Source organism: Cupressus sempervirens, chromosome 8 (genome assembly GCF_028749045.1).
Source record: "Cupressus sempervirens isolate cs-2001-9-10 chromosome 8, ASM2874904v1, whole genome shotgun sequence".
Taxonomy (NCBI): domain Eukaryota; kingdom Viridiplantae; phylum Streptophyta; class Pinopsida; order Cupressales; family Cupressaceae; genus Cupressus; species Cupressus sempervirens.
The window spans coordinates 441,288,476-441,307,216 of NC_143125.1; the positions used below are offsets into that span (position 1 = coordinate 441,288,476).

At 36.1% G+C, this 18,741-nt stretch overlaps 1 protein-coding gene across 1 annotated transcript in view; it reads left to right on the forward strand.

Moving 5' to 3' along the window:
• BIOF (biotin F) overlaps positions 1-18,741 on the forward strand; it is a 225,874-nt gene that overhangs the window by 136,140 nt on the left and 70,993 nt on the right. The window lies entirely within an intron of this gene.

Genomic DNA, 18,741 nt, shown 5'->3' on the forward strand with positions numbered 1-18,741 from the left:
ACCACATTGCACATCTTCAACCAACATGTCATCCTTCTAAGAAATGTATGCCCCTTTTGGTTCATAGTTTTCCTCTTCATGAAAGTGATATGGATTTGTAAAGATGAATAGATTTTCTTATTCATTAAATGTTTCATAGGACACATCAATTTGTTTCTCCTTGATCTGATTTTCTTTGTGTATGGGAAGAAAAATTTGATCACCCTTTTCTTCAACATACTTTTGATATATCATGTCTAACAAGGTCAAAATCTCATCCACACTGAGAGAATCCTCGTATCTTTTCCATTTTCTTCACAATCTAACTCCTTACCGGTCTCATCATGATTGGATTCTTCTTCAAGTTCTTCTGCATTTGAATCTGAAACATCATTATGTTCTTATTTTACTTTAGTATGTTTTTCTTCATCTTTAATAGCTTGATCCCATATTTGAAGAAGAAGCTTCATGTCAGGGTCCTTTAGTGAGATTCTCAACTTGACAATTCTGTTCAGAAACACAATGTAAGGAGGTTTGAGGTTTGACGGAATTTCATGATTAGTGTTCATCACCCTCAAAAACAAATGTGCTGAAGTCTCACCCTCATACCTTTCCAATTTGAAGAAGGCATCAAGTGGAGACATGTCAGGATCCTCTTCCATGCTTCAATTCTGACCCTCATATTTTTCATAACACATCTCTTCTTCATGGCCCGCATCATGAAATACAGCAAGGAACCACTCCTTCAATTCCCTCCATGATGAAACACTTTGTGTCGGTAATAAGTCAAATGCTTCCTTCGCAAAATCTTACAAGGTTCTGACAAGAAGCCTCATTGCATGACTTTCCAAATCCACCTTGTATGCATGTGAGAATCTGTAAAAAGCATTCGAATGATTAAGAGCACATTCACTACCATCTCCATAAAATTTGGGGGCAATAAGTGAGAGTCTTAAATATAAATCATTAGGATCTTATTTAAATCTTCCCAAGTCCAGCAGTCTATCTTCACTTGGAAGATATTGTTTCCTTCTCTTTGGTTGGAACATATTGCAATAACAATGTCCGCTCTTTCAAGAATAAGAAAAGTACATTTCTTTGAGTCTCTTCCCTCAGCAGAGTCACTAATGATCCGGGCACTCCTTTTGTTAAAGTACCAATCAAAATGCAATAGAGTCGCCACGTCCAAATAGAGGAAATAAATTGTCTTCAAGAATTTAAGTTCTTCCTTCCAATAGAGTCTACCTCACCAAAGATTGAATCTGTAGATAAAGCTTGAAAAACATACAATGCTTCTACAAGATCAACTTTTCATAAAACAATTTAAGATTTACAAAATAATTTAGAGAGATTGAAATCTTCCAAGAAAATTAATTTTACTAAAATTTTTTTTTATCAATTTAGAATTGCAAATATATCAAAATATTTTAACAAATTAAATAGAATCTAACTCATACTAGTCTGCAATTAGAAACTCTTAGGGTTTATTTTGCAACTTTACTTAGTAGAGTTGCCAATTTGTTGGTTTCCAAAACCGCAGATTGGAATCCTATGAGCCTTGCCTGCTCGATGCTAAGATATCCAACCGGTAATACCAAAAGGCATATGCTCACTTGAGCAGATTTAATAATAAAACAATAAGTATTTCAATGCCCTTGCTGATTAGGTTGTTGATTGTGTATGTATTTCACGTCTTTTCCTTTGAGCTCTATGATCATATGGATTTTTTACCTCCAACATCATAAATAGATCCCTAGATTTTTCCCTGAAAAATAGGGCTCCATCACCGTCTGCATCTAGATTCCTATGGGTGGCATTTGGGTGGCACCCACAGGGCTTTTGTCTGCCTTTTGTACCCAGTCGCCTCTACCTCTAGATCTATTTGCAACGAATCAGTATCCTAGATAGAATATTAACTAAGTTACCAGATTCTCTCCAGTGTTTAAGTAATATCTTCGATTGGATCTGATATCGGTATATGGAATATACATATACATAAACTGGTATCAGATCCAATTGAAGATATTAATTTAACACTCTCTCTTAGCGCAATTTCTTAATCTCAATAATCTCGTATTCAAGTTTGCATAAAAAATGCTTATACACAATTATATCCCTTTAAGAATATATACTATCTGATTTTCGGCACATTTTGGGACACAAACATAGTTGGTCATGTTGGTTCCCAAAACTGCAGATTGGATCTCCAAGAGTTTGAAAACCAACAACCATTCTGAGATTGATTGTTGGAAAATCCAGTGGACAAGAGACCGGTAGAAGGGCCATGTACTTCTTTATCATCATGTGGTATGTAATATTCTGTGGGTGCTGTCTGGATGTTTGCTTGCTCGGGTCCAAGGATTGTCATTAAAGATGAGACATATAGTTGCACAAGTACCGCCATTACAAACAACTAAATAATAAGTATAACTTCAATGAACTTCAGCAACTAATTCTTTCATTGGGCATGAACTAGGCTGAATGTCCTTAGCAAACACTTGAGCTGTTACAAAAATATTCTTTTGCTCTAACAAAATCTCAATCGTTGAACTAGATTCATATGTCCCTTCATGCTAATAGTCCATTCACGAAGAGTGCAACTATTTAACAGCATTGGCTCGCAGATCTGATTTTTGTCATTGATTCATTTCAAAATTCCTACTACTTGGATGGTATCGTCTTTATACATTTGGAAATCCCTCTTTTGTACTCATCTGACTACTGTCATCATACTGTGTACTCTTGGAAAAAGGCTTGATTGCTTTGAAGACAGGCATAACTTCTCATTATATGTGATTCCTGACTCATGTTTTGACCATTCCATATATCCCAACATTCAAAAAGTGGAGTCCTTAATTCTGTAAAATTTTGAGCTCCATCGAGTTAGATAGTTAGTAGTGATCTCATGAGTTCTGACATAGTCCGAGACAACAAGTTAATGTAGTCTATCATGACAATGGATCAAGAATACAACACAACAACCACAATATCATGATTTCTGGCTCATTTCGGGACATAAATTTAATGTAGTCAATCATGATACATTTTATTAACATGATTACCGACACATTCCAAGACAACAACTTAATCAAGTCTATCATGATAACATGGTCAAGCTATTGCTACGGTCGTCACCTTACAATAGCAACCTCACATATATATCAAATAAAAGATTGTCACCTTTCATGGCGTAAATCTCAACATGTAGTATAGCTCACATGATATTTGCCATGAGCCAAGTTAAAGGGTGGACCCACTATAGTTGCTTCTAGAGGGTGGAACAAGGTTTTTCACCTTAGACTAATCTCTCACAGAGGAGAGTACATTACAAAGAATTACACTTAGAACTTCTCCCTTGTAGAGAAGAGATCACTAATAAGGCATCACTGTAATGTCCCTTTTTTGGGGACATTAGAAAATTACACGTCCAAGTTATAAGATAATTAAAAGTGACTTTGGAGTTCAATTAAAACCATTTATAAAGTCTCTTTTAACTAAAGAAGGAGAAAATGTGACAAAGGAGATGAGAGGAATGACGAAATAAGAATCTGACGAGTCATAGTTGAGCTTTAAAAGAGGGAGTCTCATTCTTTCACAACTGTGCTTGATATTTGCTTGGTTTTTTTGTCTGGTTATTGATATGTCCTGTGGAGTCAATTGGAAGCTTCAAAAGGGGAAAATGTGACAAAGGAGATAAGACAAAAAACAAAATAGGAGTCTGAAGAGTCATAGTTGAGCTTTAAAAGAGGGAGTTTTGTTCTTTCATCTATGCTTGATATTTGCTTGGTTTTTTTAATTTGGTTATTGATCTCTCTCGGGGAGTCAATTGGAAGCTTTAGCTTCAGCTGCTTGGAGGACGGAAACCCGCAAGCCGGAAGATGGTGGACGAAAACCCATAGTGGTGGAGGCTTCATTTCAGGTGTCTCACTTGTGCTTACATTGTATTTCTAGTCTAGTATTCCAATCTGATTGTAATACTGTTTTAAAGGTTGGATTGTGGTGATAATAATAGTTATTGTATTGCTGATGTATAATGCAATAACATTGGAGGTATTTTAATGAGCATTTATCGATTTATTTGCTGGTTTATATTACTTGGGTGGTTTTGCATGAGTTATCTATTGGTGCTTAAATTTGTTTGTGAGAAAAATCAGTAGAATATTCATTCGGGATGTTACAGTGGTATCAGAGCCATCGAGCTTGTCAACTTGTGGGGTTCAATAATAAATACAGCTTGAATCTTGGGTAGAATTTTGAGATCATATGCTAAATTTTCAGAATTTTCATTCTGTGAATTGGAGTACTTGAAAGAAGAGGTATAGTACTGTTGGGGTTTTCCTTTACAAGCTTCCTTGACATACACAGGAAATGGAATTGGGTTTAACAAGGTATAAGCAATAATTGCTTGAAGTGAAAAAAAGGAATTGTAGAGAATAGTGGTTCTTTGTGAAGACTAGAGTAATTTATCGATTGAGGATTATAATTGGGGTGTGAAATATTTACATCGACACCTCAAAGTTGGTGATTGTATTATTTGTGGAGCTTCAGTATAAAATCTGGAAACTATTTCCAGTATCGTGTGACATCCATGAGAAATAAAAAGATAGTTTAAAACTCAAATATTGAATCATCAGGTCTAGTGTTTTGGTATTGCCATTTCAGTTCAGTAAGCTGAAATTCATTGCTGTAAATGATGTCTGTGTAGGTTTCTCTAAATATTCTTTCAATAATGGATAGGCTTCTTTTTCCCAAGTGCCATGGATAACATTGTCTCCTTTATTAGAGGTTGTGAAATATTCTTTTGATGGGGGTTTATCACAACAGATGAGAAATTAATACATATTGATACCTAGTGGTATTAATAAAATTTGAGGGCCACATCTTGGTGTGATTCCATTGTGACTAGAGAAGCAATTGTGTGGGAATTAAGTACACCATCTAAAGTGTTATCGTGAAGTTTGTAGAAAAAGTTCTGTAACGCTCTGTTATCATTGTGAATCATAGAGAGACATTTTCTGTGGGGCCATGGATTTAAAATAATATTTGCCTTGAAATCATCAGAGGGTGAAGATTCAAGGAGTATTGAGTTGTATCAAATAATGACATGGAATAATGGAAAACGAAATGTTTTCCCTCTCATTGTAACAAAACATAATTACCAGAATATTGTGGCGACACATTCTTATCATGGTAACATTGGAAGCGGAAGTATGATATGTGGCAAATTAACTAATATTGGAACAAACAAGTGTTCATTAGTTGGAGAAAACATCTCTAATTCTGGAAATGTTTGCAGTTCTTAGCACTACAAAGACTTGTATTATCGGAGCCATTCATTAGATGAACTTTGAGAAGATATATTCCAGCGACTGATATAAAAGCTAGGGCAAATTTTAACAATGGAAATATTTTCTTTGCTAGTTCTTCTGGCTAGTTTTTGCCAAACGCTTCAGTAATCGGGGTCTCCTATTGCAAGGCAAATCTTTGAAAATCAGTGGTTGTAGCCATAATCTGCAAGTTGGAACATTGTATTAGAATTCATTGGTGTTAACGTCTAAGTTGGTTGGTCGTGAGGGAAACTTTTTCGCTAGCCTTCTTGCTTCTTTTTCAGTACTTCTGGAGTTACCGCCCTAGGATTCAACACTTGAATGAAACTTTTCTTTTGAACAAGTCGGTCTAGAGTTTCTCATAACTATTTCTTTAGGGGACAATCACCAACGTTTTAGTCTTGTTTCTACAAGGTGAATACATTTTGGAGAGGAGACGTAACGTCTTGTGTGGCAGCGAGAATCATTCAAAACAAGAAATGGTTTTCATGTAGCATCATGTGTTTTCTTGTGCAACGCAAAATAATGTTGTAGACACCATGTGCTAAATTAGGAGTGCGAATAACTGTGTTGTCTACATGACAACTCAGTTAATTATACAAACTCCAGTGTTGTAGACACCATGTGCTGAATTTGAGTTGCTTACTCTAGTGTTGTCAACGTGACAACTCATAAGAGTACGCAAACTCCTAAGTGTCTCATCTAAGAAATAATAGAATAATGCATAATAATAAAATAATGCATTAACCTAAGAAAACTTAAGTAAAGTGTATAAGTAAATACTTATTTACACCAACACCCCCCCTTAAGTGCAACTTAGGGAAATGCACTTAAACTTACGAAAGCTAGGATGAAATGCATGATGGGTCCTTGCTACTAGTCCATGTCAGGTACCATTTACATAATGAAATGCAATCTCTCATAAAGCGGAGAAAGAGGGAGAACCTCATGGGAAAACCCTCCCCCAAAAAGAGAGATGAAAAAACTAGATGCATGGATGGATGGAGTAATCAAGACCCCCCCATTGCGACATATATCAAGTATATACAATAGAGAAATATGAGAAGAACACAATCCCAAAGAGGAAAAGGTACCCCCCACAAGAGAGAAGAAGAAGAGAGGCAAGTTAGTTCCCACCCCCCCCACCCCAAATGTAGAGTGCCGATCAGTGATAGCTGCTCCGATGTAGAAGCTGATCCAGGACTGCTGAATAATGTTCCTCCCCTTTGGAAGGAACAATATCATAGGTACATAAGAGATGCTTCCCCTATGTGTAGAAAGAATCCCAATGATCAATGATGCTTCTGAAACCTGCTCAACTGACCCTGTGTTAATACTTAGTGTTGCCCCTTCCAATGTTGTTGAAAAGAACAATGTCAAATCTAGCAAGGATGTATGTAGAACGGAGAACCTATCCCAAAGAATCTACTATTTCCTTAACTGATAAAGAGACCTCCTACAACTGCTGTACATAAGGATCCACAATCATATCAACCTGTGAAGATCGATCATGTAGAGAATGGACATGAGGGTTAGAGTGAGCCCTCGCAACAACTGAAGAAGGATCTTGTCCATCAAAGAGAAGATGTATATCATCAATGGTGTCCCCTAAATCTACTGTATATGACTCCACAAACAAACTTGAAATATCTACTATGCAGTCATCCTCTGATGCTGGAATTGGAAGACTAGGTGTACCCTACTGTTCTAGATCTATCACTGTGGCAATATATGCATGTGGAATGTGTTGATGTCGTGACCTCCGTTTGGATCTGTCAATAGGATCCCACATATCTGAATTTGTTGAATCACTATTGCTAGTGTCACTATCAATTTCCACAATGTATGAAGTGCGGAGAGGAGTAGAGGATAAGCTGGGTGAACTTTCCTCACACTCTACATTCCTCTCTATGAAAATCTCATATGTCCTAGGATCCATAAGTTTGTTTGCCTTAACACTGTCTTCATATCCGATGAAAGTACAAGGCCTAGGTGGTGGTGCCTTGCATACCCTAGAAGATATGTTTGCCCATGCTGGACAACCGAAGACTCTGAAGTGTTTCACAACTGGTTTTTCACTTCACCCTGCCTCAAAGGTGTCTTTCCATGTAAGGCATTATGAAGAGACCTGTTAAGTATGTGATTGGCACTGCTGATAGCGTTGACTTCAAGTGTGGGATCAAGAGACTTGGCTTGTACCATGCAACTTGCCATAGACTTAAGAGTTTGCAACCTCAGTGTTGCAACATCTGTCTTGTGCGGGCTGAATGGTGGTGGATTCTGAAGATCAATACCCTCAAGTTTGCAAAAGTCTTTAAGTCTTGTGTTCACATATCTGCTTTCATTGTCCATCCTTAGAACTTTGATGGCTTTCCTTGATTTCTATTCAACATGACTCTTAAAGGCTAGAAACTTGTCCAACACTTTATTCTTCTGATGAAGAAAGTAGATCCATGTGTAGCGTGAAAAGTCATCAATGAAAGTAAGTATGTAACGACCCTGGCTGACTGATGTCACTGCAAAAGGACCTGCTAGTACCATGTGAACCAATTGAAGAACAATTGGTGCTCTTGAAGACTTCCTTTATTAAACTTCTCCTCTAGATGCATATCCACTAAACATGTTGAACATGCACCCTTAGAAAACTTGATTATAGCTAGATCTTTGACCATATTGTTTGAGCAAAGTTGCTGAAGATAGCGGAAGGCAAGATGACCATACCGCTTATGCCATAATTTAATTTGTGGATTAGATTGAGTCAACAAGGCATGTGAAGGAGACTTAGGCACAAAGTGAGAGAAAGAATACAACCTTGTGTCCTGATCAACTTTTCCCACTACAACCAATGAATCATCTTTTAGAGTGCGCATCATTACTGAATCTGGAAGGAACTCAACTTTATTTCCATCTCCAAAGTGAGTGATTTGGTAAATTGAGAGGAGATTAGAGCTTAGGTTAGGAACATAGAGAATGTCTTTGAATTCCCCATTTTCTATCTCCACCTGTCCTTTCCCTTCAACTTCCATTTTTGTAGTATCTCCTACAAAGATGTGCGGTACCTTGGACTGCTTCAATGAAGAAAAATCTCCTTTGAAGAACCCATATGATATGAGGCACCTGAGTTAAGAATCCATTCCACTGAAGAACTTGAGTTTTCAATAAGTGCTTGCCCTTTTCCCTCTGAATCGGAAGAGGAGGATCCTTTCTCCTTATAAGCATTAGGCAATGGAACATTGTGTTTTTTATGATGTTCGTTAACTCATCAATCTTTTTATGATAACACTCATGTTCATCATGACCCAACTTCTTGCAATAAGAACACTTATTTTTTCTCCTGATTATTGTCCCCTTTCTTATTTGAATTTGAGGAAGACTTGCCTTGTTGATTGGATGGTGGTGTTGTCTTTTCTGCATCCTCTTGTGTGTTATTTTTCCATTTCTTCTTTTTTCCCTTTCCTTTATTTGAAGTTTGAGGACCCTCATTTTTGGCCACCAATGCCTTTGACTTGGATGACTTGAGGATCCCCATTGACTGCAACTTCTTTTCTTCTTCATCCAACAGGATAGCATAGCGATCAAAAGAGACTTTCTGATAGGCAGACCCTAATGTAGTCTTTGAGGTGTTATAAGAAGAAACAAATGTGGAGTACTCAGATGGCAGCTTATTATGAATGAGATAGATCAACCTGTCATCTTTAATAGGACTCCCACAATCATCAGGCTTCATTCTTAATTCATTCACCTTTATGATAAAGTCTTGTATAGAATCAAATGTCTTTGGATTTTAGGAGACAAGCTCATCTTCAATTTTGTAAGCATCCTCCTCAGACACTGTACCATAGAGTTTTTTCAGGGTATCCCAAGTTTGCTTGGATGTACGAGACTGCTGGAGCTGATAGATGATCTTGTCTTCAACCCCCAACAAATATCACCTAGGGCTTTCCTATCCATTGTTTCCCAAGCAGAGATGTCACTTGTAGATACTTGATTACTTTTTGGTTTAGGAAGGGTACCATCTACATATTGAGAAACTCCATTATGCATTAAATGACACCACATTTTAATTGACCATGTAGCATAGTTATGTAGAGTTAATTTTGGAGACATAAAATTTTCCATAATGCAGAAAATGAAATTAAACAATAGGAAAAGAGGAACACAACACCAAGAACACCCCCCCTTTTACTCAATCAAGAAACTCCCCTCAAAAAAGATGCTTTTGGCACTTTATATGTAGTGCATTTATAATGGCCACTTGCCAATTTTTGGCCTTAGTGGTCTTTTGATTTTTCTTTTTACAACCTTATGGAGTTCAAAACTGGAACATTATAATGTATCTTAGATATATTACAATTTTGAAGTTATATCAAAGCATTACAATGCAGAAAAGGATGTAATTCTGAAAGTGATACTTTTGTCCACACAACCCTATAATCCGATTGCAGATCTGGAAAGCAGACAAAAAATAACACACTTTAAAAAAAATGGAATCTATTTTCGAGTCCAGATGAGCTCGTACGAAGCATTTGAAGTTGTAAAATGCAGGATTGGATAGGTACAGTCGCCAAAAGACACAATTTTTGACAAATCCGTGCACCAAAACTAGACAAGAACTGCACCACTGAAAAGTTTAGGAAATTCTAGCCAAAATGAAAAAAAATTGCACCTAATTTAGAGCCCAGATGACTGAGATATGGCCTCCCAAAGTCAGACTGTCAAATCAAAAATCAATCTGGAGAGGGGTTGTATCAGCAAAAGACAGGGTTAAATTTGACAGTCAAACGACCGTTGCAGCAGTTCAAATCTGCCCCTAGATGACTATCAGACGACCGTCAAATTTAGAACAGTAGAATGCTGAAGTTAGCATACACTGGCCCCTCTGGTGACGTCACACTGATGTGTCTTGTATAAATGATGACATGGCATTGTATGGATTTGTATAGACTGTATGAAAAAATTCAAGATGTCTTAGTACGGATAGCTGACGTGGTCTCCACGTGTTTGGTGATTCGGCATATGACAGGGCTGCATGGCGGATTAGCTGTTTGCTTGCGTATCAGTCGTATTGTTAACTAGGCGTTGATTATATCTGTTGTGCTATTGTGTGGAGGGTCTGTCGACGTGTCCAGAGCCTAACGTGGCATTCTTCGATGGCGTGCTCTGTGCACGTGGTAGGTATTGATTAGTCCATGTGTCTCCGCGAGCGGACAGAGTGTAGGTCTTCATGTTGCGTGGTGGCTTATAGTTGAGCACTGCATGTCGTGGGGAGGACGGTCGGAGGGCGATTGCTGTGGGTGCCGAAGGAGTTCACAATGATGGGCTGGATTTCTTTCAGCGGTGCTGGAATCCAATTTTGTAGTGGCCGAGGACAATTCCATGTTGGAAAGTCTTCAGCGGGCGCCAAAAGTATTATTGCTGGCTGCCGAATTGGTTTGACGGTCGGTGGGGGACAAGATTTAGTCCCACATGCGTTGTGGGAGGTCCTCCGCTGTGGAATAAAAACACTAAGCCCGTAATGTAATAACAAAAGGCTGCTAGGAGTTTATAGAGTGCCGAATTTGTGTTGTCCAGTTGGTGGCTTATGTAGTCACTGTATTTGAAAATCGATTGCCTGGAAAATTCGATGAGACTGTCATACTAAGACTGTCGTATTGTAATAAATGCTGATGGAATATTTGGCTTGTAGGGGCCAGAGTGTCACTGCCCAGTTCCTGCAAAAAAAAATTCTCTACAGGCCCGATTGGGCTAAATGTTTTTTGAAAAATTCCAGAAATTCAACAAATAATTGCAGAGAATAAATAAAATTCAGATATGAAAATAAATCAGTAGATCAAATAAATGACCATACCTAGTTTGCAAATTGGGCCTTCAAGTGTCGGTTTGCAAAAAAACTTTGCCTCAAAATCGACTTTGGCCCACCATAGGCAAATTTATAACCAAATTTCACCGAATTGATGTTCCAATCACAATGGCCAGGACCGATTTGGCTCTAGATGCTCCCAATTTCTGCAGATTCTTTGGATCTAGGTTGAGGTGCTAAAGCAACAATGGTCTCAAACAGCTATGTGAAGAGAATCTCCCTCAGCTCTGATACCATGTAAGAATTTGCCTTAAGGCAAAATTCACCCAAGACCAAGGAACTCAAGCACAAGCACACCAATAGACCAAAGAGAGTATGATCAAAATGATGATATAATATTCATTCAATGTGAAAGTACACTAGGAGTGCCTGTATATAATGGCCTTTGGAATACTTCTAGAATGCATAGGAATCAACAACATGATAAGTCATACAACCAGGCACATGTCAACTAGATATGGGTTATCCTCTATTAAGCAGAGGAGTAAGTGCTATGATGAGAGGATAAGCCTACAAAGGTGTAGCACACAAAATAATGTTGTAGACACCATGTGCTAAATTAGGAGTGCGAATAACTGTGTTGTCTACATGACAACTCAGTTAATTATGCAAACTCTAGTGTTTTAGACACCATGTGTTGAATTAGAGTTCCTTACTCCAATGTTGTCAACATGACAACTCATAAGAGTACGCAAACTCCTAAGTGTCTCACCTAAGAAATAATAAAATAATGCATTAACCTAAGTAAACTTAAGTAAAGTGTAATAAGTAAATACTTATTTACACCAACATTTTCAACCCAACACTAAAAATTCAAGTTTCAACTTTTGATCTAGCCTAGTTAGAAATCCTATAACCAATACAAAGTAAATATTTAGATAATTGTACTTATGTTTTGACGATTCCTTTCATTAACAAAATGTCCGCTTCATATGGAAATATGCTCCATGCATGTTTCCTAGCAAGTGCATCATTTTGTATGTATCTTTAAATGATGCAATTAATATCCTATTGAACTAAAACATAGATATGGTGGTGTATTTTGCTGTATTGGTTTACAATTAGCGGACTGGTGTATGGACTTATTTGTTGTTGCATACACACATGTGCGCGCGCACACACACACACATATTAAAAAAAAAACATATGTTTTTGTACGGGTGAACCCAAAACGAATCCAAACCCAACCCTAAAAAAATTTGTATGAATTTTGAACCTCAATCTTGAACTTGCATCCATATTGGAATCCAAATGGGCAACCTAGAGTGTTAAAATATCACTTTCTATTATTTTCTAAAATATGGCATCAAAGAAAGGAATCACAAGAATTTAGTGACAAGTTTTTTCTTTCTAATTTTCTAGTTCGCTTGTAGTGAGTCATGCAATGTTTATCCATTTGGATGATTTCTTTTCTAATCCCTATATAACGATATAAACCTCTTTTTAATAATCATACCACTTATTTAATAATATTCAAATATTATGTTCTTATTAATATCTACAATAGAGTGTTAGAGCAGGGGGTCACATGAATTCACCGGTTGCAGCAAAGGGTGAAAGTCATGAGCTGTTCGTGGTATAATTTGTGGCCTACATTTTTGGAAAAACTAATTGGCATGTCAAAGGTTAAATCACGGGTTGACTTTTTTTTTTGTGCACTGTTTCTTTCTTTTAAAGTATCATGAAGAAATTTTCATGTAAAGTAACTTGCATGTACTTCCATGAATTTGCATGTTACTTACATATCATCACATGTTAGTGTGTGAAGATTCATGATTTTTTAAAGTTTTGCTTATTTCTTTTATTATAATTTTTTAGCATGGCTAGCTTGTGGGAATCTATATGAAGGAATCACATATTGTTAAAAGCTTGTTGACTGCAGTGGTGGTTTTGGTGACTCTTTTATGTAGATCAACATCCTAATGTTATTTAAAATTTCAGCATGAAGGTACTAAAATTACAAAATATTCAGTTTAATTACATTATTCAGCATTGGAAAGTTTGATTGCAATTTCTTAAAATGACGACAATAATGACGTTCCGCTAAATTTCTCAAAAATTCTCATAAATACAAAGAAATAATTTCATCCAATATAATTCAGATTTAACTTGCAAAACCCTAGAAAATACCCAGATAAAATAAAGTCTCACAAGTAACAAATTCAATTTCAGCAGCAAACTAACAAGATCCAATCATAAATAGAGAATCTATAGTTGTATTAGATAATATGAAATAAAGATTTAAAGCACAATGAGATACTTGTGTGATATCTCCACGAGACTATGGGTCTTGTCCACTACCTCCATGCTCAAGGGTTTCTGTCTTCTCACTAGCTGAAAGCTGAAGTTTTCCAGAGCTCTCCAGGAGAGAAAAATGAAAATTCAAAATCATAAACCAAGTATGTTGTAAATGAGCACGTTTGTTCTCTTTAGTCCAACCCGGTGACTCTTCACATTCCTTTCAGTGTTCTTTAGTTTCTATTAAAATAGCCTTTTCCCCACTTAAGAGAATAAAGTGCTCATATAATAATAAAGTGACATTTGATAATATGAACTTATGTTATTAAAGTCTCTTAATTAATAAACCATTTAAATCTCCAGGCATTAAAATTATTGATCAGATGGACTCAGATATGCATGTGCGGCAACTCACTAGAAAGATCTCGATGGGATATGCCTAGTCCAACACTTAAATGCCAAGAGCTAACGGCCTGTTGACTTACTAAAAATAATAAGTATCTGAAAAGCCCATTGAAACAACCTCGTTCGGCCATTATTTGGAGCTTCTAGGCCAATAGTTAATTTGATCTCTAAGAAATTCCGTTAGCCCATGAGATCAAGGCAAAATCGGCTAACAATGCATCAAAATTTACTGGCCTAGAAAAGAGGACATGACAGTCCTCCCTTCTTAGAGATTGCTTGCTCTCAAGTATTTTGCATTTGTCTGCTGAAACCACATGCTAGGATGACATATTCACCTCGAGATGTATACTTTGACCATGTGTTGTGCTACACTGGTATAAGTATTTCGAGCCCCATGGTTGTGAAACAACTCAATATGAACCAGTGTACCAATCAACTGAATATCGGGATCCCAAATCATCCCAAATCATAAGAACACCTATAATCACAAACACCTCTAATGTCATAGGGTGATGGGAACTCAACAGTATGCCAACCTCGGTCAAGAAAGGAACTCAATCCATTTATTCTTTATTCTTAATTCTTAATCTTGTATGGCACATAATGCATTTCTTTATTCTTAATCCTTACCTCCATTCATTTTCTCTATCCATACTCTATCCAAAACTCGTGTTTTTACATCAAAAAAATTATTTCATTTATTTTCTCTATCCATACCCTGTCTAAAACTCCGGTTTTTACATCAAAAAAAAAATCATGGATCCCTCACATTTGATGTTCTCACATTATCAGATTTTAATTTGACAGTTGTGTAGGCATACCATTTTGCAATGTCAAGAGAACCTACTCTAGAAAAGGGAAAAGACAAAAAGAAGATGAACTATCAGTACAATCAATATCATAATTCTATTCCCCCATCACAAGTAACTTCCTACTGTGATGAAGTTCGAGGTACTAATATATCTCACATGAACATTGAAGATTTCCTTGCAAGAGTTGATGCTGAAGCTACTGAGAATATGACATGGATCAAGCAAAGCCATATTTACCTATTGTCTACTTTTCCCTTGGTAGCACATGAGCTGGAATTCATTCTTGCATGTGCAAAACACTTTGATGCACCCTCTCGAACCATTGGAGATCATGATGGCAATACTATCGGGTAAAAGCACAAACTTGTGTCATCTTTTATAAAGAAACAGGATATCAGAATGCGACAGTTCAACATTAATGACAAAAATGGTATTTGTGTTTAGAATATGAAGATGATGTAAACTGATGAAATGTGTAGAATTGGATGAGTTTTACACCTATAATTTTTATTATTTTTTTGAGTAAGAATTTATTCAGTTTATTTTATTTTGAAGTCCATTTTTTAACTATAAAAAATATAAGTGTAATTCCCATCAAACAAGTATATGTGAATCATCTTCTTTTGTTCTGATTTAAAAATATCTTATAGATGACATGTATAGCTAGGGAACAAAAAAAGAAATAATTATTTTTTATATATATTTTCTTTGTTATAAGCTCAAGTTCGACCTTATTAGAATCCAACAGTTTTTTCTTCCTGTCAAAACTTCCCTATCAAATCTATACCTTCTTGAAAAAAAATTACATATTTCTGAAGAGGATTCTCTCCTCTAGAGATAAACATGATTTTTAAATTTTTTTGATATGATTTACTATTTTTTTTCCTTTTTTGAGGGAACATCTTTTGAAATGTTGAAATATCAACTTATAATATTTTGAGATTTTATAACATATTATAACTAATCAAAACACTCAAAAATTTATATAATTATGATATTGAATATGGGATCTATAAAATGGTATTTTTAGTTTTTGAAAAAAATCGAGTTTTCATAGAGAAATGAGATTTGACCAAAATAGGTTTTGGTATCCTAAATGGTGACACAGATTTGTGCTTTTACCCTATCACTAGTCTTGATCTTGAGACTCTTGATTGTATTTTTGATGTCCCTCATAGTCCAATTGTTGCAAACATCACTAGATAAAAGCTTTGGACTGGTGGAATGAGGATACCTCTTATTGTACCATGTTCGTCAATGATAACTGGTTAACCACTGAAAGGCCAAGTCTTGTTAGATGGGCAATAAAGGGAGCGTGCCGATGTGATTTCAAGGAAGAAATCAATGGTCCCATTACATTGCTTAGTTGCTTAGCAGGGCTTAAGCATTCAAACACCTTTGAACACTAGACATATAAGTACATCTCTCTCATAATAAGGTAAAAAAAAAAGTATTTTGTGTGGAATTACTAATTAATTCAATCTGTGAATAGTTGGTTAATGCACTGTCTATCGATGTGTTCAACATGAATTCTTACATGGTGTATATTGTTGCTGCCTTGGGTACTTTTTGAGGTTTGTCAACAAAAAATGACAGATCTATAGTTCATGTGTGGGAGTACTATGAGCAGTTGCCTTTGAAGCAAACTCAGATACATTTCCGAAGGATTCAAGATGCCTTCTTTGGGCAATTCATGTGCTTGTTTGATAAAGAACTCCCAAACAAGCAAGTCTCTAATGAAGCATGGAATAAAGTAAATGAGTATGGTTGTATGTTTCTATAGTTTCTTAACTTCATATATCTGCGAGTTGGATGTTTCAAGGGAGAACCATACACATTGCTAAGGTACCCTACAAACAAAACTATACTTATGGGATTGTCAAGACAACTCATGGAGGTATAGGCTTATCAATCCAGTGTTCACCGGCCAGTTTTGGGGATCTCATCATGTGACCCTTTAAAGATTGGTGGGGGTTGACTGGATACTGTACCTAAAGAGAAGAACATGGACTTTGAACTCCAAAATATAATGCTGAAAAGATTTGCTGCCATAAGTTGTTTTGATTGAAGAGGACTAAATGACAAGATGAGGAAGTAGTTCTTATACATACATCGTCTAGAAGATATCTGGATTGATGTATGTACCGAGGTGGATATACGAAGCATGAATTATACTTGGTTGATTGTAAGCAGATTGTGTATTTCAACTTGGCATCAATCCCTCCTAGATTTGATGATGATGATCAAATCTTAGATCTTGAATATTATCAACATAATGTGGAGAAGTTACACTTTCATCCTCCTACATGGTTGTGGAAGGAAAGTACCTCAATTTGGGATCGATTTCAATCTATTCTTGCTAATACCAACACTTGAATGAAAAGAATGGGTCTCATATGCATCAAGATAAAGCCTGGATAACACTTTGATCCTACTGGTCCAATTGGTTTGAGATCAGAGATAAAAGGTAGAGGTAAATATGGGACATCATCATCTACATTTGAATGTCCTATTCAAAGTTTTCCCAAGCTATTTATCAAAGGAGGAAAGGACTCTAGACTACTTGAGGTAAAGGGGATTGAAATTCAATCAATTCAAATTGACTTAAGTGATGATGAAGCGAGGAAATCAAAGCAACCTTCACAGGTTTGATGTCTTCTTGATGTTCTTGCTACAACTTCTCATGCAAATTCAATGCTAGTATCAAATGAATCTCATGATTCACCCCTAAACATGGCTATGGATGCATTTTGTACCAAGCATCCATCTCTTGAGTATCCTATTACCATGACTCTAGCACTTGCAATAAAAACAAGAGATCGGTATGATTACGAGAGCATCTTTGATACATACTCCTTGTCAATTCCTTCTGGCACAGTTTGGTCTACAGTGTTGCTTCATGAAACTTGAGCTGAATTTGAGCAATTGATGACTGAAGTTGGACATAGTAGTCCTACTCCTATAGCCATTTACATTGAGGTGTTTGCTATAGTCACTAGTGTCATGTAGGACAATTTAGAGTTAACTATGTGACTACTGCTTTAGGCATTGCATCTTCTTTCAGTCTTCCTCCATGGTTGAGCACTGTCACGGAAAAGAGAAAGAAAGAAGAAATCCCACTTGAAGACTCTGACAGGCAGGTCACCAAGTCAAGGGTTTCATAGAATAAGAAAGCCAAGGCAGTTTTTTGAGTTGTGGGTGATGAAAATCACATTAGTAAGTGATCCAATCTGTGATTAGTTGGTGAATTTGTTGTCTAGCGATGTGTTCAACATGAACTCCTGTATGGTGTATATTGCTGCTGCCTTAGGCAATTTTTTAGTTTTGTCAGCAAAAAATTAACAGTTCTATAGTTTATGTGTGGGAGTACTATGAGCAATTGCCTTTGAAGCAAAGTTAGATACATTCCGAAGGGTGTTGATGCCTTCTTTGGGCAGTTTATGTGCTTGTTTGATAAAGAACTCCCAAACAAGCGAGTCTCTAATGAAGCGTGGAATAAAGTAAATGAGTATGGTTGTATGTTTCTACAGTTTCCCGACTTAACATATCTGCGAGTTGGATGTTTAAAGGGAGAAATATACACATGCCAAGGTACCCTAGAAACAAAATTATACTTATGGGATTGTCAAGACAACCATGGAGGTACAGGCTTTGTAATGTCCCCTTTTTGGACATTTCCTTACTTGTTCCGTATTTGATAAGTTTTTAATAATAATCTGTATATGATAAAATTTAGTCTATCATTTGCTCTCCTATTTATATATGTTATTACAAGTGAATGGTCATAGATGGTTGCAACCCTTCAAATAATTAACTACTTGTTATGGTTAGGGTTTAATAATGATTATTAACATATATTTAATAATATACATTAATATATATTATATATGTATAACATTTATTAATTATTTAAACTTCCATATTCGTAGTGTATCCTTGGGCTTATGGATAATATAAGCCATCTATATAACATAATAATGTTGTCACCATTATTACCATCCTTATTTATTTTATTTATATATCATATTGTATTTATATTAATTCTTTTATCCTTATTATATCGATTAATAAATTTATTATTATTAGTTATTAATATTACATAAATTAAATATATTATAGT